Source organism: Rhipicephalus microplus, chromosome 6 (genome assembly GCF_043290135.1).
Source record: "Rhipicephalus microplus isolate Deutch F79 chromosome 6, USDA_Rmic, whole genome shotgun sequence".
In the NCBI taxonomy this organism is placed as follows: domain Eukaryota; kingdom Metazoa; phylum Arthropoda; class Arachnida; order Ixodida; family Ixodidae; genus Rhipicephalus; species Rhipicephalus microplus.
In genome coordinates this window covers 188,590,047-188,617,435 of record NC_134705.1, presented here as the reverse complement: position 1 = coordinate 188,617,435, position 27,389 = coordinate 188,590,047, and the positions used below count along the sequence as shown (strand labels likewise).

The 27,389-nt window shown below is 46.8% G+C and overlaps 1 protein-coding gene across 5 annotated transcripts in view; it reads right to left on the bottom strand.

Annotated features, from left to right (window-relative positions):
• Positions 1 to 27,389, bottom strand: part of LOC142765739 (uncharacterized) — a 306,400-nt gene that overhangs the window by 130,134 nt on the left and 148,877 nt on the right. Inside the window, exon 3 of one of the 5 annotated variants that reach the window (XR_012884379.1) lies at positions 3,681 to 3,816. The exons of the other annotated variants lie outside the window; for them this stretch is intronic. The gene's annotated coding sequence lies outside the window, so the exon portion shown is untranslated. Of the gene's footprint in view, positions 1 to 3,680; positions 3,817 to 27,389 lie in introns of those variants that run through there. 5 annotated transcript variants of the gene reach the window in all.

Below are 27,389 nucleotides of genomic sequence, written 5' to 3'. Positions count from 1 at the left end.
ACCTGGGCCTGTAAGTCCGACAACGCTGCAACACCACTGAAAAGCATACCGATTAAGCGGATTTTAAAAACAAGAGCTACGGGGGCACATTGCATACAAAGGTAATACAGGAAGCGCAGAACGTCTCACCGTAGAAATCGTTAGGGCGAAAGTTTTAGATGTCTATATGAGTGGGCGAATTTCCGAGATTTGTCGATACCATGGTGATCCATCGCTGGAGCTCGTCGGTTAGCGGCGACAGTGCCAACTCGAGAGATGCAAAAGAAAGCTAGATAATAAATGTATGGAAATAATGCAATACTCAAGCGAATCAGTATGTACGTGATGATTGAAAATTTTTGTTGAAGCGCACTGAAGACAGACGGACAGAAGAGGCTGACCAGGACAGCGCTTCTGTCCGTCTGTCTTCCGTGCGCTTCAACAAAAATTTTCAATCATGAACGTTATCCAACTAGCCCAACTTGCCACCTTGCTTCAGTATGTACGGTTGGCGAACCAAAATCACACGACCTAACCGTAACGTGACGTATACCAAGAAACCGGGGCTTTTTTTCTTTTGTGACCAGTTTTTTTTATGTGTGTCTCCGTTGATTTTCGCGCTGGTTGTCCTGCGTCGACTCCAGCACACTCACCTTATCACCTCGCTGTAACATGACGCCACCACTGGCGTCTTCCTGTGACGTCATCAGCGCGTCCAAGTTCACCATTCTTTGTGACGTCATGATGTTAAATTACGATTACCTTTAAACCGACCTCACATTACGATTACAATGAAAAAGTAACGACTTTTTTAAATTACATTAACAAAAGTCAGCAAAAACAGTGATATTTTGTCTCTGTCTCCCCCGTGAGGCTTTTTGAGCTCTCTATAAATTGAATTTTCTTTCATTTAGCTTTTGTTTTGTTTGTTACTTTTTCATATGCTCTCTTGGTCGTCATTTATGCCATAATACAAAGCAGACACGGTATCTCTATTCAAAAGTAATCGGAAAAGTAATGAGTAGTTTGATCGAAGTTAGCCTTCCAGTAATTGAATAAACTGGAATTTTACCAGCGCGTGAAAGCACTTCGTTACATACCTTATTAGAGCAAAAAGGTAATTTACTTGCTGCAATGTCCTTATGGTAATTTCATTACTTCCTCGTATGTAACGCCATAATGGCTTGCATCATGAGTTACACATATCCTAGAAACGTACAGTGACGGCTCTTCCTCGTACATCCTCTCTTCCCTCCCCTCTCTTTCCTTTTGTTGCTTTTGTATAAATATGTCACGCTTTCCACTTTTTACTCTCTTTATTGTTGATGTCGTTTTGAAATGTGTATGACAACTGTATTATCTTGCCCTTCCTGCTTTGGCCTCTGGCCAGCAGTTTTTGCAAATAAATAATAAAAAAAATCACACAGGCGCAAGAACCCTCTCCTTCCTTCTCTCGGTCTCTCGCTCACACACTGACGCAGACGCCGCAGGAATACGGGGAGTGCGCCCGCGCGTCGAAAAAGCCAGTCTGGCGCGGTGGCTGCCGGGACGGTGGCTGGGGCTGGTTCGCCCGATCAGCGGGCAAATAGGAAACTCAAGCCGGCGGCCGTCATCCAAGCCTATTATTCCGGAAATTGAAGAAACGAGCACACCGCCGGCGGTGAGATCGGGTTACCTGGACCACGGAGGAAAGAGAGAGGGGGAATGAGGGAATGGGGGGAAGGGGGACGTACACGTTGTACGCGTTCTGTACGCGCATCACCATTCTCCTACTCCGTGAGCATGTGTACTACGTGTGTTCTCTCTCGTCCTTTGACGCGGCAACAACGACGCCATATACCAGGTCCTCCTGAGCGGGAAGGCACTTCCAGAGCAGTACAGATCAGGCTGGGACATTGCGCACGTGCCCGTCTATGCGCGAAAGGGTGGGGCGCTGCGATCGTGGAAGTTGCGTACGCCAGGAAGGAGACATGTACAATGTTAATAACGCGTTGTAGATGCTTAACGGGGTTAGCAGCTCGGGCAACGACACGGTTGAAGGGTATAGACGCGACATACGGGCACTGACTTGCAAATGTGTTTTATTGTAAGCAAGGAATCCCATATACTGGCAACATGGTGATTCGTCGGCCACATACCCCCTGCGCAGTTTTAAAAATCGTAGCTACCTTGATGCAGATAGACAAACTCTTTATTGAAGAGGGCAATCGGTTCCTTACAAATATGCGGTTATTAGGCAACCAACTAACGATGAATTCAGCATACATAGCCGAGCTTTGGAAAACTGTGCAAGTGAGTATTGCTAAAGAAAAAAAAAACACCATATTGCATCTATATGTGATTCGCTATTTCAAAATAAGCATTGTTGACAGTTTGCGCCTATCTCTTTTACTTAGCCATCCTCAGTCTCGATTGCTTACGCTATAGAGCTCTTGACAGTGTCTGCAGAAAAGATTTGAACTGCAGCAATATAAATAACTTCATATTCAGTTATTTGCTGTTACCCACCTCCATTTACCTCTCTTTTGTGCGTGCGAGTAACAAAAACCAAACAAAATATGAATAACACTCATGATGAAACAAGCACCAAAAAGTAGAAACACTCAGAAAGGACACATACAGGACGAGCACTCGTCCTGTGTCCTTTACGAGTGTTTGTACTTTTTGGCACTTGTTTCATCATGAACTTATCAACATGCCCAACTGGCAGTCATCCCAGTAACACTGGCAGGGATCATTCGTGACTCTTAGTCTAGCCACAACGCTCTTAGAGCAATTTTTTTTTGTAAGCGGCTGGTGTTCTTGTCAAAACAGACAAAGAGAGCATTTTGAGTTGTAAACATGGTGATCACTATTGCTTCACCGCCACTACTTTACCCGAGAAAATACATGTGCAATACGGTTGGTTTCTCGAATAAAAGATCCGCGTTATTATCATTGAGCGTTTTACCACTAGGGGACATCTACAACGCAGCCACTCTCGTTTACACTTCCTCTAAACCCTCTATTCAGCATACTTTGCTTTCGCACCATATATATATATATATATATATATATATATATATATATATATATATATATATATATATATATATATATATATATATATATATATATATAGTTGCAGCAAAGAAGTAACGCTGGCCCCTGTAGAATAAGGAAAAATAGAGTGCGACGCAAGTTGGTTTTGCACGGTATATCTGACTCAGGTTTCGGCTGGTGGACCAGCCTTTGACAAAGGCTGGGCCATCAGCCGAAACGTCAGTCAGAATATACCCCGCAAAACCAACGTGCGTCGTACTCTATTTTTCCTTTAATATATATATATATATATATATATATATATATATATATATATATCCGTATAGGGAAGAAGACGCACGTACGAAGTGATTTTATTGACGTTTCGGCCGTGGGTCCGGCCTTCATAAGAGTGATGAAGGCCGTACCCATGGCCGAAACGTCAATAAAATCACTTCGTACGTGCGTCTTCTTCCCTATACGGATATTCATACCCGGACCCAGCATCACTTTTGTTTTTGGTATATATATATGCGGTGGGCCAGACAACATCTACGGTGGTTTTGGAGTGCGATGAAGAACGAGATGTCAAATTTTTCCACAACTGTGAATGTTTTTAATAGTTAGCAATTCACAATGACAGAAACTCACTAGTACTCGCGAGGCGGCCAATAATTAAACATTTGGTTTGATAACCCGCTGGTGTGCGGTCACAGGTTCGCATCAAATTTTTGTTTCAATTTACCTTTGCCGTTGTAGACACCCTGTATACCAGACTTGCCAGCAATACGGTTGCACAAACTCGGTTAGTTTTCGCTGAAAGGAGTAATGCAGTAAATTAATTGATGACAGTAATTTCAAGAAAGTTATTGTTCACCAAGTTTTCAAATTGCTTCTGAATAAAACAGAGCAAAACAAGAACAAACAACTTAATTTGATAGCCGAACTTCAAGCGTGATAATTTGACAGACAGACAGATAAAGAACTTTATAGGGTCCTGAGAAACGCTACTCCTTTAGAGCAACGTCGCGGGGCACTCCCACGTAGGAACGGGGAGGCCTAGCCTCACCGCCGCGTCGTGGGTTCTCTGGACAGCCCGTAGTTGTGGTAGCAACTCTGAACTTCGTAAGGCAGAGTCCCAATCTCCTTCTCTGAGCCGACTTGGGCCCCGTAACGAGGGGCACAGCAGATCATATATGTGCTAAGTCACTAACCCCAACACAATCAGGACAGGCATTGTCAAAAGCCTCTGAGGAGACTATGCTGAGAAAAAGTAGGCTTGGATAGGACCTGGTCTGGAGCATTCCAAACGTGATGGCCTGAGGTATACACAACGTGTGCGGAGGAGCAAATGACCGCCTACTCAAGTGGTAGTGTTTAGCCACTTCACTGTATGTAAGTAAAGCGTCCCTGAACATCTCATTGACAACCTGCGGACATACGTTCTCCCAAGCGGGGAGGGTTAGTGCGCGCAGGGGACATACCATTACCTGGTTTCCTGCACATCTCGGACCCCTACTTGACTCTCTAGTAAACCTGAATGACACTGCTCACTCCCCCGCGTGATAAGTTGAACGAAAATTTCTGAGATTCAGTATATGCGCGTGCCGTATATAAAGTGTGTATGAGTTAGTGCATGAACGATGTAATGTTATATTTTGGATAATTTCAAAGTGATTTCATTCTTTTCAAAAGTGCTATGTAATGCAAGTACTTCCGACCAGTTGCCCCGTCGTGGTGCACATGGTCTAATGGCTAAGGCACTCGGCTGCTGACCCGCAGGTCGCGGGATCGAATTCCGGCTGCGGCGGCTGCATTTCCGATGGAAGCGTTGAAGTGTTGTAGGCCCTTGTGCTCAGATTTGGTTGCACGATAGGGAACCCCAGGTGGTCGAAATTTCCGGAGCCCTCCACTACGGCGTCTTTCATAATCATATGGTGGTTTTGGGACGTTAAACCCCACATATCAATCAAATCATCAATCAATCAATCAAATTACTTCCGACCAGTTACAATCATCAGTTTGCGTCCTCCCCTCTTTTCTGGTAGCTCCGATGATTAATCTATAAAGGACAGCTCAGTATTACATCTAGATAAAGAGTAAGCACACAAATGAAGCATGCGTAGCTGAAAACCCCCCGTGAGCGCTCAATCTGTCGCGATGTCGCCAGCTAAGTGTTTTCACGTTGAAAGCAGTGAGGGTGGCTCTATAAGTGACGAAGGCCCGAGGTTAGGTGCAGTGATTGCTCATTCCTCGGGGAATTGGGGAGCGACCACCGGCTCATGGTGTTCATTCAAGTCCCGATGCACTAGACAAGAGGGACTGGTGGGGAAGGTGGCTCCGCCTATGCGATGCGTCCACAAAGTGTCAAGGCAGATCCATCCCTCAGAGTGAGGCCAGGGGGCATCGGGAGGTTGAGGCAGTACGTAAAGTGCAAATTGAGCTGTCACCCGCCGTTTATGTTTGCCGCTAAATCGTATTAACGTTCAACCCGTCACCAGGGCTCAGTTGCGTTGCGGGGCGCATAGTGCTGCAGAGTGCGAGGTCGAGGTTTCGATTTCAAGCCTCGACAGTGGCAGCGCTTCAATTGGGTAGGATGATAGCTAGTCTTCCTGCACTATAGTTTAATTGATAATTTAATACAAACAAAAAATTAAGATAATGAAAAGCGATATGTCCTCCGCTTGCTGAAACGCTAAAAAGTTTATTAATTGATTGGTTGATTGATTGATTTACATCTATGAATGAGTTTTTAGATAAACGAATTTCTAGTCACCCAAACAATCGATGTAGTATTAAAAGTTATATAGTCGAACGTTGCTGTGATGGTCTGAGAAATACAATTTTTCATTGAAATTTTGGTCAATTCCACGTGCCTTGGAAATACATGCGGAGGGAAGGCGACCACGTAATTTTTAAATGAGCTACACGTCATGAAATGACGCTAAATAAATGTACAAATGTTGCAGGCATGTAGAAACGTGTGTTGAACACTTGCAGATGTTTACATAAGCAGTTGTTTGCACGTGCGAAATGATGCCAACAGAAACATCTACATTAGCAATAGCAGAAGTGATAAGCTGATATGGAGCGCTGGTGCTTGCGAGGATATAGCCCTAGGCATTGCTACATAAATCAACGTCATCGTATGGCTGCCAACTAGACGCTAACCAGACGTGACAGCTGTAAATATAGGAGTTTATATGATGTTTATGAAATAGATAGCCAGCACTGAAACCGCTATTGAAATTTCAGGAGCATGACGGTCTATTTGCAAAGTATATAGCTTCAAGGCCTGGCTTGGCTCCACGGTACAATGCTTGATTGCCACAAAGAATACTATATATAGAGTTAGATTCCTGCTGGGGCCCCGATATTTACCCTTTTGACTCGCTCGATGGATTTCGTGCCGATCGGTTGTGCCCCCGCGATCTCCAACGACAGCGCAGCTCTGGACGACTGGGCTCCCCTTACGCCATCTCCTGACGCCGACAAGAGCTCTCGCCGAGCGGTGCCCCGTCCTCGGACTCCTGCGACCATGTCCATCTTTCACATCTCCTCTTTACTTCCGTCGCTCGCTGTTCCTTCGCCTAACTTTCTCCTTCCTCCCTCTATATATACCTTTTAATCCTATCCTTTTAGTCCCTCCTTACCCCGTTCCTGGTCAGCTACTGTTGAGGTGTCGCACTCTGATGCAGACAGTTACGGGGCTCACTTTTCTCTTCTTTTCCATTTAAGAATCACAAATTTACCCTTTGAACTCGTTGGGTCAACGCTGCTGATGTCAGCTTTTTCTTCACGCTCAAGCGTTGAGGTTAGCCATGTTTGTGCTCGCCGTTCCTGGGTAGACGCCAAGTGTCAATCACATGTTGCACATACCTGCATACCCGTGGCACATAGCCGCCCGCGGGTATGTGCCACTGTCTGCCGGAAAGCATTCGACGACGTACGCGATGGGATTGTGACATTATTCATGTCTTGACCTGTGCGTCGTAATAGTCAAACCATCTTACTATCCTATAAAAATCTTGGTTCACGCCAAGTTGAGGGGGCGGATGGGATTAAGGACAGACAGACAGACAGACAGACAGACAGACAGACAGACAGACAGACAGACAGACAGACAGACAGACAGACAGACAGACAGACAGTTCAGCTTGCATTGCAGGTTCCACATGAAGCAAGCTCACGTAGAATAATGCTTAGAACCACAAGTAATATAGCAGCGCAAGAAGTGAACTGAATCAACACATCGCGACCGCTCAAGAGAATCCACATTGGTTAATTTTAGTTATCGGTGCACCATAGCAACATCGCGGCACTGAGAACGTGATGAAAAGTGTATGGCACAGTCGCGAGTTCTTATATAGATTTCATGTTGCACGGGCTCCAAGAGAAATGTCCATTCGTGTCTACGTTTCTTCATGTCTGATGTCACTTGGTCCATCAATCGATCAATCAATCAATCAATCAATCAATCAATCCGTCAGTCAATCAATCAATCAATCCATTCACCCATCCATCCGTCCATCCATCCATCCATCCATCCATCCATCCATCCATCCATCCATCCATCCATCCATCCATCCATCCTTCTATCCATCCTTCCATCCATCCTTCCGTCCGTCCTTCCGTCAGTACGTCCATCCGAATTCTATCCATCCTTCCGTCAGTCCTTCAGTCAGTACGTCCATACTTCCATCAATCCTTCCGTCAGTACATCCATTTGTCCGTCCATCCATCCGTCCATCCGTCCGTCCTTTTCAGTACGTCCATCCATCCATCCATCCATCCATCCATCCATCTATCCATCCGTCTGTCTGTCTGTCTGTCTGTCTGTCTGTCTGTCTGTCTGTCTGTCTGTCTGTCTGTCTGTCTGTCTGTCTGTCTGTCTGTCTGTCTGTCTGTCTGTCTGTCTGTCTGTCTGTCTGTTTTCTTGCTATTTCAGCATGCTCTCAAATACTTAATCCTCTACGTAACAGCAGGCCATTGAAGCATATACTTAGATAAAACTTCTATCACGAAGCATCCCTAGTTTTGAAAATGCGAACCATCGTCCTCGGAAAAATAGTGGCACAAAGACACACATGAAAAGAAAGAGCTAGTACAAGACCAAAACCACAAGCAATATTGTCAAAGAGACAAACAAGACAAGGTAAAGAAATGTAACGGGAAACATATGAGGTGACAGTACGTAGACGTCAGTTTAAATTCTAACCAAAGAATTCCACTCAACTTAGACGAGAATCACACCAATGTATCACACCGTGTGTTGGTAACACAAGTGTACGTCATTGGAGTCTGTGTACAGATTGTTAAAGTTGCACGATGCACAATGGCGCTCCATGCCCCACACACCTCGGAATATACACCTCAATGTACGGGCATATATCGTGCACGTGAACTGTGGTATCACGTTAGCCAGAAATTTACGGCTCACCGATTTTTCTATACAGAGTAAGAAGGATATATGTTTTGTTGCTTGAAACTACCTTATTCAACGGTTGCGTCACTATGTTTTTCTTTCTTTCTTTCTTTCTTTGTTTCTTTCTCCCTTTCTTTCTTTCTTTCTCTCTATCTTTCTTTCTTTAATGATGTATATATTTATTTATTTCTCTCTTTCTGACGGTCTTTCTTTCTAACTTCTCATACGTCCACATGTGTGTGGTCGATTTCGTTTTAGTGCGCAATACATGCTTCGGCTTGAAGCTCGAACTCCCAACCTACCATTACCGCTTCCTACGGTTGAAAACGGAACATCATTCGCGCAGTCCTCATTGTGACAGGCCGTGTGTCTTTCCCGCGCCACCATCCCCTCCTGCCCACTCGCCCAAGAAAAAGACTGCAGTCCATTTTGCTCGTTCTATAGCGACATGACTATAAACAGTATCGCCGGGAGACGCATAAATCTGCGTAATCCGTCGACTAATGTCTAGGTGGCGCACCGCACGCATGCACTGTAAGCGAATGCTATACGTTTAGACAGAATGGCGGGACCCACTGGCAGTTTCTTAACACGGCACTGACCGTCAGGGGTGCCGTGTTAATGCTGCGTCTTTGACGCAGCTATAGTCGCTGGGGTGAGATCAGGTTACGTTACACAACAAACGAACTCACAGAGTCAAGCAGGGAGGTCGACGACGCTGTTGTTCCGTTGCTCCCGCAGTGACGCAGTTTATTTTCTATCCGTCCAGTTGGCTGAAGGAGATTCGTGCACATTGCCATTGCGTACTACACGACTGCAGTTTTTTTTTCTTATCTTCTCTTGAAAAAAGAAACAGAGGAAGGCATACGACGCAGATTTACGAAGAACGCCGCCAGAGGGGGCGACGCATACTAGCGCGGTTTCTTTCGTGGTTGAGGCGAGCGTTGCGGGCCATTGACTTTTCCTGCTATCTGTCTCCTGCGTTCTACAAAACGTCGGAAGAAAAAAGGGAATCTCTGTTTAAGAAGGGGTGGGATGGTGGTCGTCTGCGGGACTGGCTGAAAACAGGGCACACAGGGCGGGCGGAGATTAAAATGCTGATTAGATAACGAAACGTTTGCGTAGTAAGGGTGTCCTAGTGTGTATAGACGTCTGAGCAGACGCTATTATTTTTCCCTGTTCGGGCATCGGCATACAGCGAAGAGATACATTGCCCAAAAAATCGAGAGTACCACAATATCGCTGATGTAACGCGATGATTTGCGTATAGTCCTTTTTGTTCGAAAACAAGAATGTGCACAATTGCGTCACAAAGCTGAATTCCTGTTTTGCCCTAGTACCAAAGGCAAGAGGGAACCAAAATACAAAGCTATAAAAGTCGCGGAAAAGACGACCACATATATTTTGCCCGACTTTCCAATAATCAGCCGTTCAGCAACCAACACGACATTCGTTCTTGAAGTTTTCTGAGTGAAGTGCGCATTTCTTTTGTCTATGTAAAAAATAGTAATTACGAGAATGAATTGCAAGCATCCACTCGGTTTCCTGGCAAACAAATCATTGTCCACCTCTGGTCAGCGCATTAGAAGCGGAGGTTCAAGCTATAGTACTGAAATTGGCAACCATGTCATAGTGTCCACAGCGTCACCAGTTAAGCCGATTTGACAAATATTAGCGTACTTAAAGACTTAGCCCTCGTTATCGCAATACGGTGGATATAGATAGATAGATATGCATGGTTTAGCATATCAAAACCACTATATGGTTATGAGAGATGCTGTAGTAGAGGGCTCCGGAAATTTCAACCACCTGAGGTTCTTGAACGTGCACCCAAATCTGAGCACACTGGCCTACAACATTTCCGCCTTCATCGGAAATGCAGCCGCCGCAGCCGGGATTCGATCCCGCGACCTGCGGGTCAGCAACCGAGTACCTTAGCCAACAGACCACCGCGGCGAGGCGGAACACAGTGGAATAGTGCGGCGTACAAATCTTTCAGTGCAATGTCGCAAATTTGTGGCTTCACGGCTATATATGGTCACATGAGTGCGGTGGTGGTTAAAGAATAGACCTCCCACCGTATGCACGCAATACACAATGGTCTTGTTGTCCTGCGCGTGTACAGTGCATAGTGAGTGATGTTTGGTCCTGCGGTGTTCCTCTAAACCCTCCTTTCTATCCTTCTTTAAGCTTTGTCCTCTAAGCCGTATATTCAAACGATAAGGGTAACGCCAGTGTAAATTCCTTATCGAAACTAGAATCTCCAAGCTTGCATCCGTCTGCGGGCAAACTGAGATAGGACTCATTTCACGCGATAACTCCGCTGTAAGATGACGCGACCAGTGAATTTACGCGTGTAGGCGAATATACAAAAGACCAACAAGGGGACATGTTTATCCTCGATCAGTGAACACGTCAAAGAAGGTGCTATTTCGCATTCGCCTTTTCAAGCTACTGGCATGAATACACGCTGATGTGTTTGTGCCATCTTGCGTGAAAAGCGCATGCTGTGTTGCTATCGCCTGCCCCTCCATTTTTATGATAAGAAGTAAAGAAGAGAATCAGATTTGGTCCCCACATTTTTGTTGGACACAATCACGTCGGGCTTGCGCATGAAACCAGTGAAAGTTGTTTTTGAGACACGGAACATGTTTCTACCTGACAACCAAAAGGTGAAATCCCAATGTTTACACAGGCCTGCAAAGTGTCGTCTGAATGATTTTAAGGTGCCTTTTAAAGATTCATGATCAGTTGCATAGAAAAAGAAAATAAAAAGAAATAGAAGGCTTTATACTCTATGGACTTGCACCGAAATGCGCCTAAATGGGAAAAATTGCCCCGTGAGACACCAAAATAGCTCGCTAAGATTAAAACACGTTATCCAAGACACTAATTAAACAGGAAAGCGATGGGGGAGAGCTATAGTGGCATCAGAATACGGACTCGCTGCGTTCTCGCCCAACGAAATGGGGGAAAGCAATTATTCCGCCCGGTTTCATGATTACCTCTCTTCTTCTCTTTTCCACTTCCCATCTTTTACACCTCTTATTACCGCAGAGCAAAGCCATGCCCGGTCATGACAGACCTTCTTACACATAGAAAAGGCCCTTGAGACTGTTCAAAACAGCAGATAGAAATAGAAGAGACAGAGAGGCCAGCCAACGCCACCTAGAAACTGCCCCGAGTGGACATTCGCTTTGCGCATCCTCCTTACGATGATGATTGCGCCCCGACACTCTCGCCCTCTATAGCTGCTCCCCCTTGTCCGCGAAGAGGCACATAATTGAGATAATCGTGCGCTTGCACGCCAGCTACAACGAGCAACGAAAAGCGAGGAGTTTGAGGAAGGGAGCCGTGGTTGGATAGAATGGCTGCGGGCGTAGGACCACGACCAGAATACGGGGGGAGTGCAGAAGGAGACTGGAAGAAGGAGCCACACTGAGAGTGTTACGTAAAGACTCGGAGACTGCAGCGCTTATACTCGTTTTTAGTTTATCCTCACGCTAACTATAAGAGCTAGGACTTTGGAGAATGTAGGGGTGGCGGGGTGAAACTGTTATAAGATGGCCGATGGCTGCTGTGGTACCACGAATATAGTGAGAGGGATGCGAAGAGCAGGCTGGGATATCCGGCGCGCAGCTGAGTCATGCAGAACTAAAAAGACCGCGGCGTTTATCCTATAGCTCTTAGACACCTCCTCCCACCCTCCAGTGGTCAGCCTTTCTGACCACTTCGCAGTGCTCCACCTTAATATATATACACCTTCTTACCTATTCGTTATTCTGAGCTACCAATCTTTCATTTTTTTGTTTGTTCCAGTTTTCATGGGCCATAATCTGTGGCGAAGCAGCAGTTTCCCACCTTTTTACGAGGTTACCTACAGCACCACCCCAACGCGTGCTTGGGGTCGTGTTGGTGCTGCCATGGGCCGTGAAGCGGGGGGGGGGAGCCGAAGAAGAGTGGTAAGTATAAGCGGCCCAAGGGAGGAGGGGGGGGGGACAACGGGCGGTCGAAGCTAGGCGACCCCTCATCGAGGGGGAGCACGCCGTCATCAAGTCGTGCCTGTCGCCACCTACCGGCGTAATAGCAGGGTCCGAGACAATGGCCCTGCACTGATGGGAGGATGTGCAAGTGGGAGAGAGGTTGGCGAATGGGTGAGGACGTTCACATCGCTTGCGTGAACCGCGCCCACGTATACAAAGACGGTCGGGGAGATTGGCGGAAGGGAAATATAAAAAAAAAGAGACATAGAGCGAGAGAGAATACGCGAAGAAAATTCAACGAAACGAGACCAAAGTAAATGGAGACGCATCGAGAGAGAGCTTTGGGGGCATCTAATGAGAGGTATACGACCGCAAGCAACGCCCCGATTCGTTCATCGCGCCCACAATGACGCCCTCTGGCGTCGCTCCTCTGCTCTTACTAGAGTTTACCTTTTGCTCCAGCGGTTTTTTCGTGCTTGCACGTATACACATATCCGAGTAGCCCCCGTGGGTTTTAAATAATGGGATCTACAGGATTACAAGTGCCGGGACGGTAATTGTGCGCACGCCGGCGAGATTATACGTGCACGAGACGTTGAAGAAAGATAAAGTACCAACAAAAATAAAGAAAAGAAAACTTGGAGGGCTTGGAGATATAAGCTGATCGATGAGCGTATTCAGTTCGTGTAACACCGTTTGGAACCACGTTCAGATGAGGGCCGAAGAATATGAGAACAAGATGACGTCACACGACTCCTCCGAGCCAACCGTTCTGTGTCCGGTTAAAGGGACACGGTTTCAATCAATCAATCAATCAATCAATCAATATATCAATCAATCAATCATTGTTTCCTTATTAGCATCAGAAGTGTACATTGTGAGTAAGTATGTAGGAGGTTTAGATTGATAAACTGCACTCTGAGAACATCGATGCCTTAAGTTTTCCTGTGATAAGTTCATTATTAGGGGAGAAAAATCAACGTCGAATTTTTCTTTTCAAATTACGCGGCGACATCGCGGCGCGTGACTTGAGAAATTACAAAATGTAGTTTTCGTAATTTTCGACACATTGGCTCAACCAAAACTTCCCGAAACATCGTATGCTATAGGCCTATGGCACGCACAGACGGCAATGTAATTCATTTTTATCCAGTAGAAGTCATGTGGGACCCAGCAGACGCCTTTAAAATTTACTACGTCATTGTGTTGGGTGCGAAAATCTGGCGGTAGCGTCTTCGCCTGAATTTTCTTTTCGCGCGCAAGTTTTCTCGCCAATCACGCATCGTGTCTTGGTAAGAGGGGTGTTTTCGTGATTGTGAAATGGCACTTTACAAACACACAAGAAAAAAAAAAACAAAACGTTTCGCTCCTTAGTGTCCCTTTAGGTTGTCTGTGAGCAGCTTTGTTTTCTGCAGTTTCTCACCACAAACCATGCATTGATATTGTCGATAAATGAATATCAATAAAATACTCCATTCACTCGTTAGAGTGTAGTCTTTTTTTCAATATCTAGCATATATAATTAATACCGTTTGTTTCGCACGGATATGTTCCATCGAGACCACGAATTCAGCACTCTGTCAGTGAAATGAATGTCTTATGAGTGGACTTTAGGTATATAAAAAAGTATTATTCGGTCTAATACGGATATAAAAAGAAATGTGTGGAAATGCAAGAGTCTGTCTTAATTTGATTGTTGTCTTGACGACAAGGATATAATATGATATGTGGGGTTTTAACGTCCCAAAACCACCATATGATTATGAGAGACGCCGTAGTGGAGGGCTCCGGAAATTTCGACCACCTGGGGTTCTTTAACGTGCACCCAAATCTGAGCACACGGGCCTACAACATTTCCGCCTCCATCGGAAACGCAGCCGCCGCAGCCGGGATTCGAACCCGCGACCTGCGGGTCAGCAGCCGAGTACCTTAGCCACTAGACCACCGCGGCGGGTCGTCTTGACGACAAGGATCAGTAATTGTGAATCTATGTATACTGGCGGTATACAACGACATAGTGGAGTATTAATGGAATCAGACTGCACCAATTGAAACGCGGAGTTAATGGCTAGGAACAGAACGCGGGACCTCGCTGAGCGGGGAGAGAGAGAGAGAGAAATAAATAAAAGGAAGAGAGAGGGAGCTTAACCTGGAAGAACTGATTTGCTACCCTGTACGGGGGTGAGGAAAATGGTTCATTACATACTTCCGCTGAGCGGACTATAGCCGGGCTGCATTAAAGAGAGGGAAAGAGACAAAGTTATAAAGAATATAAAATAAAGCTAAATGAATTCTCGCAGAATTTTTAGTGAAGTATAAAAGGTCTCGACTAGAGAAATACAGGGGTAATAGTTCTTATAAATAGTGAATCACTGTCAACACGTTTAGAAAATATATGCATCGGCTTATAGTCTGATCATTGTGATGACGCTATTACAACAGGGATGACCATACAGATCTCTATTTTCCTGTCGCATATCACACCATGAGTCGTTTATTGCTAGCTCTCTTGCAGAAAAACAGAAGAAGGGGGAGGATACCTCCTGACACAATATCCATGGTTCACCTGGGAAGAAATGTTTCAACTTGGGCTTTTTGGTGATTCATCCTGATGGGGACTAATGCGTAGAAAAGACGGGGACACAAGAGAGAACAGACATAGTCAGTCGAGGTGCTTCGTTAATCTATTTACGTTTCTTCTCGTGTGTTCACTTTTTGGACGCTTTAGTCCCCATCAATATGTGTGAAGACTTTCTGCTTAACGTGTTCATGGCGAATCCTCGTTGTCATGCTGTCTAGAATCCTTCACCTTTCATTTTAGAAGAACTCAGAAAACAGGACGAAGCGCTCAATATTATAATTACCCACGTGACTTGAGTGCCGAGCGCTATAGGACGCCTAAGACAATTCTGCGAATCCCCAAACTACTTGCTGCTCACCAGCATGCAAACCACCCTCCTATTACACAGCAGGAGGGCTTAAATTTGGAAGGGTTAAGATTGGGACCACTTATTCCATATCCACAAATCATTCCCCTGGAAGCTGAATGCGTCCAGCCACTCCGAGACCACGTATAGAAATATTCTGCGGCTGGACCCACGCGTTCTTATCCCACTGTGTGTCCACTCCCTGCACTTTTCAAGGGCTGGGGAAGTGGTACGCAGGAGGTTTCGGGCTGAGGAGACCCTCACATAGGCTGTCATCTTGACGTGAAGTTAGTCACATTTGCCATTAGGTGCTAGAACTCCATACTGCTCTGTTCGAGTGATGGAAGCAGGGGCCTACAATCTTACAGGACATACATGCCAATGGTTATACAATCGAAACGCTCCTGTCCCCTCGTGGGAGCCGGTGTTCGGTGCGACTAGCAATGACAGCAGGATACATGATAACAGATTGCACCAGACTGTGTTTCGCTTCGTACATGACACAGGCCTAATGGTAGCAAACCGGCTGCCTATCTATAGGCTGGTTAGCCACCCTGCCGTTCTTTTTCTCCTATTTTCCTTCATTCCTTCATAAAACACAGAGTATTATGCTTTAAGGGCAAGTATATGTCAAACTAAAAGAAGCAGCGCAAATGATTATGAACGTGCATGGATAGGACAGCAGGCCCGTTCTGCTTATATATGCTCGATGAAGTGAGGGCGCTTTCGGGCTGTTACAAGTCTTTTTGCGATTGGTCTAATGCGGTGGACCAGTCTTCGTCACTGGGTTGCTTCCGGGCTGCTAACTCCTTCTGCGATTGGTCTAACGCGGCGGTTATCAAAGCGAACAAAGGTTGAATGAACAGGTTAATGAACCAGTAATGTCGGCGTCTCACTGGGACTTGATCAGTACAGCACAAAGGGGACAAGGAGAAGAAGGAGGAACACGGAACCATGCACTTTTCTTTTTGTCCCTGTCTCTCTTTACGCTGGTGATTGCGTCCTCACATGAATGATACAAGCTACCCCAACGTTTCAGCCTTAACTTTCTTACTGGATTTACAAGACGGTGCCGTACACTCTTAAAAAAAAGTTTGTAAAAAGGTAGCAACTGCAAGCAAGTAGGTAGTAACTGCAGCGGTTGCTACCTTTCTTCGACCGTTACTACCATTTCGCTACCTGTTTACTACCCAGGTTAGTAAATAGTTACTAGCTACAACCATTACTAACTTTTTGCAACCTCTTTACTACCTACGTTAGTAACCAGTAACTGAAACGAAATAGGTAGTAACTGCAGCCGTTACAACCTTTCATGCCCCGTTACTACCTCTTCGCTACCCGGCTTTTGACTATCTAATCCAAAATAGTGTGTGAATGCTATTCTGATAATTTATGAGAGGAATTGTCTCGACGTATTATCATTAAACTGAAAAATGACGCAGAAGGTATTTATAGATCAAGAAAATATATTTTGTTTCAAATTATGCAACCGAGATATGTAAACGTCATCCTGATATTGTCGAAACGGAGAAGTACAAGTTAATGAACCATAAGCAAGTGCTACATGCGTCGTAATAGACAATTACAACAAACTTAGTAAATACTGCACATATTAACGAGAACAGCAGATCAAAATAACCAGACAGTCACATATAGCCTCGAGGACAGTCACAGTTAATCCACTGTGGCGTGTCTCCAAATAATATCATTGTTTTGGCGTGTCAAACCCCCAAAACGATTATTACCTTTTAAACGCTGATATATTAGTCCTGTGAAGCATTCAGATGCACTGAGAATGAATTTGGTACTTTGTCCGGCCACTGTACATAATGCCTTTTTGTGGCCATTTTATAGTGAATAAATATAAGATATAATTTTCTATAAGTGAGGCTTATTAGAAGTCTTGTGCTACGTTGCCAAACAAAGGTAACCAGGTAGTATATTATTGTGCTAACAATTTATATTTGTTAAAATTCATCCTAAAACGGAAGTGCTCCCATGTGCCAGATATGCCCCTGCGAAGTAGGGGCTATGTATACCCCACGCTTACTTCTTTCTACAAGTATACATAAAAAATAGTGAACTTGTTTGGTCTATGTATTCTTTGCATTCATGGCACACTTTGCTTCTTACCTGAATTCGTGTAGTTATAAGACATTGATTAGCCAACATTAGCAGCGGAGAAATAATATGCCAAAATGAATGAACTGGGCAGTATCGGTTACTACTTTTTTTTCTTGAAACCTTCAAAGTTACTACTCATAGGTGGTAACAGCTAGGGCAGTAACAGTTACTACCTACCTCCTGGTAGTAATAGCAGACTTAGTAACTATTACCACCCTTGCCATTACTAACTGCACTTACTACCAGGGTTGTAACATATGTGACAAACCATTACTACCCCAAAGTTAGCAAGTACTAGCACCTTTTTTCTAAGAGTGTAGGTGTATATAGTACGGGGATCCCTCGATCGAATTCGGATTCTACCGCAACAGGAGCAAATACGTGCATGCGCCGGTACACCCTGTTGTAACGAAGTCATGAACTCGTATATACACCGCAGCTGCAGTGGCAGGTGAAATTCAATTCACCATATATACACGGTACCATTCCCACAGGCGACGGTGAGCAACCTTGATTCTCTCGCCTCGCACAATGGTCCAACGAGTCATCGAGTGTGCAGACACGCAGAGCGGTTCCAGCGAACATCGGCCAATGAAGCGAATGCACGGTGCGAAGAAGCGCAAGAAGAATCGAAAGATGGACGGTGCACGGCATCAACGAGCCGCCATTACCGAGGAAGGACTCGCGAAAGAAGACGCGACGAGTGAATGCAAAAGGCGCAGCTGTCGCTGCGCATGCACGCATACGCAAGTTCGCAAGCAGAAGTGGCGCACGTCAAGCGAGGCGCATTCAGTGCTCGCGGCCATTATTATAATTGGCCTTATTATAACCACTTCGGCCGCACGGTGGCGCTGCCTCTTCCTCCTTTCATTTCCTCACTTCATCTCTCCACCTCTCTTGGACGCCGTCTGCAGCCGCACGGCGAGACCAGACGAAGATGAATCGGCCGTGCACTGACATGTGCGAGCCCGGCAGACGGTTCTTTTCATACGGGTTAAGAAGGAGCGCAGAGAGTGGTATCGAATGAATATGCATTGTGCGCGAGAATTCGTTCTCGCACATCTGAGACCGAGGTCTAAGGGGGCGATGGGAATCATGACGAGATGCTGAAACGAGACACTCCGAGATGCGAAACCCAAGGAGGACGAAATAAAGATTCTGCTGACTTGTTCCTGTAATACACTACACGCCACTTATTTGTTTTTTTTTCGACATCGTCATTTTAGTGTCCAATCGTGAACTCACCATGTTTCGTCCATTCCACATATATATAGGGCCGTCGCATTTCATCCGAATCGAACGCTTACAAACGTGCATAGCTATGGCAACGCGCTTCAATGGGGAAAGTTTATATTGATTGACGCACGTGCGATGATTTAGTATACACTGAATTCGCTGAGACAAAAGAAATGATATAAATACGTCGCAGCAATCACAGCACCACAACTGAATGCCCATGGAAGGCCTCACATTCCTGTGGCTGAAACAATATTACTGGAAGTAAGCTGCACCACGATTGCGTACTTTATTTACCTTGCCTTATTGCATTATAACTTAGCGACTTTATCAAGAGCTGAGAGGATAAATTAAAAAAAACGTTTGCAGCATATCCACAGAGTGAATGATGGAGAGTGAGGCGAAGCATTCGTCCGTCCATGCGTCCGTCTGTGTGACCGTCCATGCGTCTGTTCATGCGCCCGTCCCTGCGTTCGTTCATGCATCCGCCCCTGCGTCCGTTCATGCGTCCATCTATCCATCTGTCTGTGTGTCCGTTCGTCCATCTATTCAGCACTCCAAGTCTCACCATCTCGCATCTTTTTATCATATATTCCCCACATGGAAGGACCGCTATTCAGTGGACATTCCAAGGACTAAACGAGAGGTGGCACACACACACTTTCTTACGGCTTGCGCTTCGGGTCTACTTCCCACCTTCAACCACCTTGAGTTCACGGTATATACTAGTTCACTGTATTCATGGCACTGCGGCCCAATGCTCGCTAAACCTTTCTAAAACCAAGGAGGTTACGCCCAGCGAGTATAACGTAGCAACCTTTTCCTGTCAGATAGTGCTCAATGTACATGCCAGTGGCTGCTAATGTGAAATGAGAGACAGGAGGATTCAGCTTTTAATTTCTTACGGCGCTTGCGCTTCGCATCTGCTTCCCCCCTTTAACCACCTCGAATTCATTCATGGTATATACTAGTTCATTGTATTCATGGCCCTGCGGCTCAACGCTCGCTAAACCTTTCTGAAACTAAGGAGGTTACACCCAGCGAGTATAATGTAGCAACCCTTTCTTGTCCGATAGTGCTCAATGTACATGCCAATGGCTGATGGGGATCGCAGCGTGCGCGTTGACTAAAAGCCGAATGCTCCTGTCTCTCATTCCCCATTAGCATCCATTGGCATGTACATTGAGCACTATTTTTTATTGTTAAACAACGCACAGAAGAAATCTCTCACCAGCACCACCATGGAGGTCAAATGTTATACCTTGCAGGTCAAAGCGTAAGACTGGTTACATACTACGACAGGACGCGGGACGAACGGGTGCCGCTATAAGGAGCTTCGCCCCTAAAATACCATTACAATTTGTTGGTCATTTGAAAAACGCATTCTTCATCGTTCTTGTTTACAACAGCAATATAGTACTTAATACAACAATAATAAATATTGCTCCCTCTTAAACGTATGCAGTTTAAAGGAGAATGGAACACATGGGACGCCCAAGGTCACCATTCCACTGGTAGAGCGACTCTCTCTTCTACTTGCACGATGCTCCCTTCAACCTAGCGCGCCACAGGGCCTGTATTCTGAAGGGTCAATCAACAGAATCCGATTTTTTTTCTCTCACACGGCCCAAAGAAGCTCGTCAATTCGTAGGGTAGACCACGGCAATCACGTTTATCGAATCATCGTTGTGCTTCGTGCAGAGCCTCCTTTTCGAAAAACGATTCCCGCGCTCCTTTCCTTCCTACTTCTGAAATCATCCTTTCACGCGCAGTGACATCAAGTCACTGATTGGTGACTTGACGTAGCATGCCGCTCGTCGATTGGTCTAAACCAGTCACGACAATGGGCTACGCCTTTTCCTCCCCGTGGGAGAGGGGGGTGGCGAGGCCACGCTATAACTTGAAACTGCAGCTGAAACCGATGTTCTAGCCCCTGTAACTTTTTAAATATAGCACGCATCACAATATTATTGCAGCAGCATGTTCACAAAGCGAAAGTGCACACATTTCTCTCAATAACAATTTTCGAAGCTCAGGGCTGTTTACAGGCCCTTTAAGCATTGCGTCGTAAGCTGTAACCAGTCCCACGTTTATATATAGTGAATTGAACATTTCAATACAAGGTGTTGAATGTATTCCAATATCTTCAATGCATTGGAACATTTCATTACAACGTTTAATAAACTAGGGATCGAGTTGAAGTTACCATACCACGGATCATGTTACATGGCCTGCAAAGGCTGCTGTCAAGCCGCTCTCTTCAAGTCAGCTATACTGGCCATTACCGGTACTCTCGGAACTTTGATGACTGCAAACATTCGGTCTAACTCGAAATGGTATACATGCATAAAGCGACGTTTAACGTACGCCAATGAAAGCAGAACTCCGTCCATTTCCGTGACCCTTTTTTTCCTTCTTTCTTTCCTTCTTTCTTCCTTTCTTCCTTTCTTTCTTTCTTTCTTTCTTTTTCTTTCTTTCTTTTTTCCTTTATTTTCTTCTTTCTTTCTTTCTTTATTTTTTTCTCCCTGTTTCTCCAACTCAGTCATTCATTTTATATGTGGTAAACACTGATATACCGTTACGCCAGTGCACCTCATCTAACCAAAACTCGTCTTTCACGTCAGCTGCCGACGCCCATTCCCACAGCCGAGCCAGCTGTCGGACGCAGCCGCAGAACCGTCATCGGATTGCTCCTTGCTACGTATATAATACAGGCGCCGGGCAGGATCCCTATAACAAAGGCTGAGCATTTTCCTCCAAGTCAGCTGCTCAGATCTCACCCTCTTGTGCGCATTACATGCGACTCGCGCGCTTGACCAAGTACAAGGAAAATCGAAACGAGAGAGCTGTCTCAGCAATTCTCCGCAGATGTGCATCGCTGCCTTTCATTCTTGTGCGTGTGTAAATCAGGAAAGGAAAAAAAAATAAAGGAACAGCTGCACGCACGCACATTGGCTACCCTCCCCCCTCCAACCAGATATGTTCTTTTTATTTTTTTCACTTTCTCTCTCTCTCTCACACACCAGTTAGCGTAGTCCGCATTTCATTGCAGATGGCTGCGAATGTCACCCACCGGGCTCCTCACCTTGGCTCTCATGACTCGGAGGCCAATACACCGCTGCTGCGGTTCAAAGAAATTCTGACCTATTATCGCGACACTCACCGCCTTTACCCGGCTCCTGCAAAGAGGCTGAGTAAGGCGGCAGAGCGAACTCTAAGGCGCCTGCAGACAGGTACTCTACTCTGTCCTGCAATCCTAAAACATTTCGATGCGAACACAGATGGGCGGCGCCCACACTGTTGGGAGACGTGTGATATCTTCCACATGGTATGGGCATGTCCGAAAAATCCCCACCTACCCCCTTCCCCTACCCCTTCCCGAGAGGCATGGGAGACTGCCCTCCTCAACTGCTCATCACTAGAGTCTCAACGGGCTCTGGTGAGACGGGCGCGAGTAGGGGCCTCGTCATGCGGTGTCCCGGACTAAGGACGCCGACCATGTAGCGGGGTCATGCTTTGGCCCCGTACCTCTCTCTTTTATAATAAATGTTTTTCATCATGATCACCCCCCGGAGGGATTGTCTTTGATTACAAACCTTCTTGATTGCAGCAGAAATGAACAGTGACTGCAGGAATCCACGCTGGACGGCGCTGTCGCCGGCGGCAGTCAGAAGCTCCCGTGCGCGCGAGCATCGTCAACAGTCTCGGCGGAAACACAAGGCGCGATTGGCGTGTCTCTCGCACCTTCAAACGCATATCCCGTTTACTTCTACCCCATCCCCTCACCCATCCTTGGTGAGGATGAATTGGAAGCAGATCTTTGATCGGCAGCATTCCAAGAGTTTTTATTTGTAATTTGTTGCTTAAAAGGACATAATGGAAAATAAAATCACTTGTGTAGTACGTTTTACTGTGAAGGTTACACAGCAAGCTGTCTTGGATAAGCGCCGGACCCTGAGTAATCACCAGACTCAGCACGGAGGTTCTTCAGGTTAACTAAAGCTATAGGCATACTCTCTCTACGTTGAGCTCCATAGGCAATGGAAAGTACCGTGAAATTAGTGAAAGCTCTTAGGCCGCGTTCACACTGAGCATTCCGGCTGCCGAAAGTGCTCCGAATCCGGTTCGGCGGTGGTGGTGGTGGTGAAAAACATTTATTTACAAAAGAGAGGTGTAGGACCTCTGTAGAGGCCCCTACAGACTAGGTGGAGTCTCTATTCCGGGACCCCATTGGTTAAAGCCGCCGTCTTGGCTCTCTGGACCAAGGCCTGCTGGGCCTGAAGGTCTGAGCAGCCGAGCAGGGCCGCCTCCCAGTCCTCTCGCCTAGGGTTTGGGTTAGGAGTAATGGCTGCGTTAGCTTGGCAGGCCCACACCATGTGGTAGGTGTCTGCCACCTCCCCACAGTGCTGGCACTGTCCTGTGACCGTAGGGTCGAAATGTTTGACTATGGCAGGACATAGCAATGTATTCGTCTGGAGGCGAAGCAAAATGCGCTCCTCTGCTTTCTTCAACCCCCGTGCGGGGGGAGGGTAGCGGCGATGACTTTCCCGATAATAATAAAGAATTTCCTTATATCGGAGGAGAGGGTAACCCTCCTCATCGGTCTCCATCGGCATTGACGAAGGTAGCCCGGAAATGAGCGCTCGGGCAGCCGCATCTGCAGCCTCATTTCCCCGCAATCCCTGATGGCCCGGTGTCCATATAATGCGTTTCGGATGAGGGTCCGTGTCTCTTATGCAGTTGCGCAGTATTGTCTCGGCTAACGGTGATATGTACCCGGCTGTATAATTACGACACGCTCGGCGCGAATCCGTGATAATATACCGGGAATTACTGTGAGAGGCCGCAAGGGCAATGGCGACCTCCTCAGCCTGTGTTACAGAATACGCCCTAAAGGTTAGCCCATCCACCTGTGTGCCCTCGTGAATAGCAGCCGCCGTGTACCACCCCTTGGAGGTGGGGCCAGCAACGTCCACGTAGTACACACCTGGCTTCTGTCCAAATTGTCGTTCCAGCGCCCGAGCGCGTGCGTCACGTCGCGCTGTGTGTTCATCTCTGTCCATTTTAGTGGGTAGAGGTCGGACCAGAAGGGCTGTGCGCCACAGTTCTGGCACTTTGACCCGTTCCTGTTGTTCGAAATCATGTCTTATGTGCAGACGTGCAAGCAGGCGTTGGCCAGAGTTGGTTTGGGCTAGCCGTGTGTACTGGTTTAAAAGATGGGCTTCCTTCAGCTCTTGGTATGAATTAATCACACCCAATGCCTTGAGACGGCTGTTGGATGTAGAGATCGGAAGATCAAGAGCCCGCTTTATTGTCTTTTTAATGATTGCCTCGATTCGTTCTTCCTCATGTTTGCGGAGGGAGAGGTAAGGGACGGAGTACATGACCCTGCTGGTGACAAAAGCGTGCGCTAGCCGCAACGCATCTGTGCACCGAAGTCCCCCCCTCTTGTTGGAGACCCTGCGGATCATGCGACCCACCTGGTCTCCTATCTTCCTTAATTTCGTCAATGTTGTGTCAATCCGGAGCTGCTGGTGAATGTATAGGCCCAGGACCCTGATCTCCTCCGCTCGTCTGATTGGGCCCGCAGGAAGAGTGATGGAGATATCTGTGTTGTCTTTAGGCATGCCTCTAATGTGAAGGAATTCGGATTTGTTGGGTGCGCATTCGAGTCCGCAACGCGCCGCGTAGGTGTGTACAATTTCGGCAGCCTGTTGCAGACTGGTCTCAATGGCACCTAAGTTCCCTTGAGTTGCCCATACCGTAATGTCATCGGCATAGAGGGCATGATGAATGCCCTCTATGGCCGCCAGCTGACGTGGCAGGTGCATCATTGCGACGTTAAATAGAATGGGGGAGAGAACAGCCCCTTGCGGTGTCCCTCTGGTACCCATTTGATACGGCCCGAATTCGGAGTCTTCAATGCGGAGCAGGGCGGCTCTGTCCGATAAAAAGTCCTTGACGTAATTAAATGTGTTCTGACCACAGTTAGTGAGGCTTAGGTGTTCGAGTATGACGCTGTGTTTAACATTGTCAAAGGCCCCCTTCAGATCTAAGGCGAGGATGACCCTGTCGTTATGTTTCATCGCCACCGGTTGGATGACCTCTCGGTGTAGTTGCAGGAGTACATCCTGTGCCGATTTGTGAGGACGGAATCCGAACATGGTAGGGGCGAAAGCCCCTTTCTGTTCAAGATATTCCGAAAGTCTGTCCCGCACCATCGTCTCCATCAACTTGCCAACGCAAGACGTTAGAGAGATGGGGCGAAGGTTGTCTATGTTTACTGGCTTCCCCGGTTTGGGAATGAATGTGACCAGTGATGTCTTCCACTCTGAAGGGACCGATATCCGACCACTCCAGATGGCGTTGATGTATTCCAAGAGGTGTGCCAGCGCAGGATCGGCCAAATTTGCCAGCGTCTTGACCGTGATTTTATCCTTACCAGGGGCTGTTCCTCTACGCATTTTAGCCATTGCCGCCTTCATATCATGTAGAAGAAAAGGGGCATCTAGGGTCTCGTTTTCTAGAAAAGGGGCATCTAGGGTCTCGTTTTCTAGAAAAGGGGCATCTAGGGTCTCGTTTTCTTAGAAAAGGGGCATCTAGGGTCTCGTTTTCTTCGGTCACCGCGGACCAATAGGAGCGCTAGTCAAAGAATTTTGAAAAATGGTGGCCAAGCCCTACTCACTTGTTATGCCGCAGTGCACGTAACTGAGCGTTGAAACCAACGGGAGTTTAACCTACTCTGTGCCTACTTCGCCTCCGTATTTCGTGAAAGAGGTGACCGAGCTTGCTGTTGGCGTGACCGAGCTTGTTGCGGTGTTGCAGAGCAAAACGAACCCACCAACGCCGCTGGCGTCGGTGGTTTTTCTGCTCTTCGTGCATTACAAGACAGCCACTTGCCAGCAAAGTAAGCAGTACTGCCTTTCTTGCTTCTTGTGTACGAGAATCGTCGAAGTATACACCACCGGATAGCGTAGTAGCGTTTGCGAGCCGCGACAACAACCGGGTCACAGCGCATCCATCCCGCGTTCGCCCCGTCGTAGATGGCATATTCGGCGGCGCGGGGCGCGTCCAGTGCGAACGGCGCTGCGTTTCGGCGGCAGGGGAATTTCGGTCGCTGTAAAAAGCGGATGTTTCAGTGTGAACTAGGCCTTATGAGATCAACTCGGGTCACACGCCGCCGTAGTTGGGCCGGTGTCCGTAACCACATCGCACGAAATCAGAAAAAAAAACCTTGTACCGATGACAAAGTGGGGCTCATACCCGGGTCCGCTGGGTGCGAGGCCAGTATTCTACCACTGAACCACGCCGGTGCTTGGAACCTGTTGGCAAACTTGCCTTAGGCACACTTGGTGTCGTGAAAGCAATCGCGTTAATACGGCTTATAAAGCGTTTTAAAACAGCGAGACATCAACCAGTCGCCGCACAATGCGAATAGCGTAACGAGTGGGGTCATCCAACACTCCAGCCCATTACAAAAGCTTGTTTTTGTTCCCCCTATTAAATGTGGCGGATACCTACTTCAGGGATAATTCCACATCGTCGTCAGCCATTGCATGAACAATTGGTACAATATCCCTTGCAAGTGCTTAGAGGATACCACGCTTCTAAGAAGAATAATAAAAATAGCATAGCAAATGTTGGCCTGCTACCCAATCAAGTGTGAGGCCCAAGGAACGGCTTTCAGCTCTCCCTTAATAGAGTATACCGAGTACTCTAAATCGTTAAGCACTATTTCTAAACACAACTGTATGTATTTATCCGTCTGAATCCAAAATGACTGCTCGGCGTAATTTTTCTCGACGTGGCCTGATCAAGTGTGAGGCCCAAGGGACGGCATTACGCTCTCCCATGGTGTAGAGTACCAAGTATTCTTAATTGTTAACCACGTTTATGAAGCGAAGCTCCTTAGGACATGGGTCGTTCCCTCTTCTGTATTCCTAGAAGTAGTATGTAGCGACCTCTAGTTTATGAGTGGCTCAATAGAAGGTGTTGCGTGCACAAGTCCTTCGGAATGATATAACTAGATAGCGTTAGTAGTTTTCACAGCATGTCTAGGAAGTTAATGATGATGAGTGGGGAGAAGTGTCTGTCCATACGTTCATCCGTACTTCTGTGTGTCCGTTCGTGTGTCCATCCGTTCGTCCGTCCGTCTGGCTGTCCGTCCGCGCTTCCGTCTGTCCGTTCTTCCACCCGTTCGTCCGTCCGCGCTTCTGTCCGTCCATCTATGATTACGTTCGTCTGTCTGTCTGTGTGTGTGTCCATGGTTTCGTCCATCCGTGTGTCAATGCATCCATCCGTGCTTTTGTCCATCCCTCCGTTCGTGCGTCGGGCCCTGTTTCTGTCCGTCCATGCTTGCTACCGTTAGCGCGTCCGTCAGTCCATGAGTCTATTCATCTGTCCATCCGTATGTCTGTCCATGCTTCCGTCCATGCGTCCATCCACGCGTCCGTCAATTCGTCACGTGCTTCCATCCGTCCGTCCACGCGTTCAGACGGACGGACACTTTGCCCCCACTCATCATCATCCACTCTGTGAATGTGCTCTGATTCTGAGGGGCGAAGCTCCTTGAAGCGGCACCCTTTCGTCTTTCGTCATAGTACCAGCAAACTTCCTAATATTATCTGCCCACCTACTGAGAGTTTTGTATTATGAAACCCTGACGATAGCTTCAAGGTAGGTATGTTTCATAGT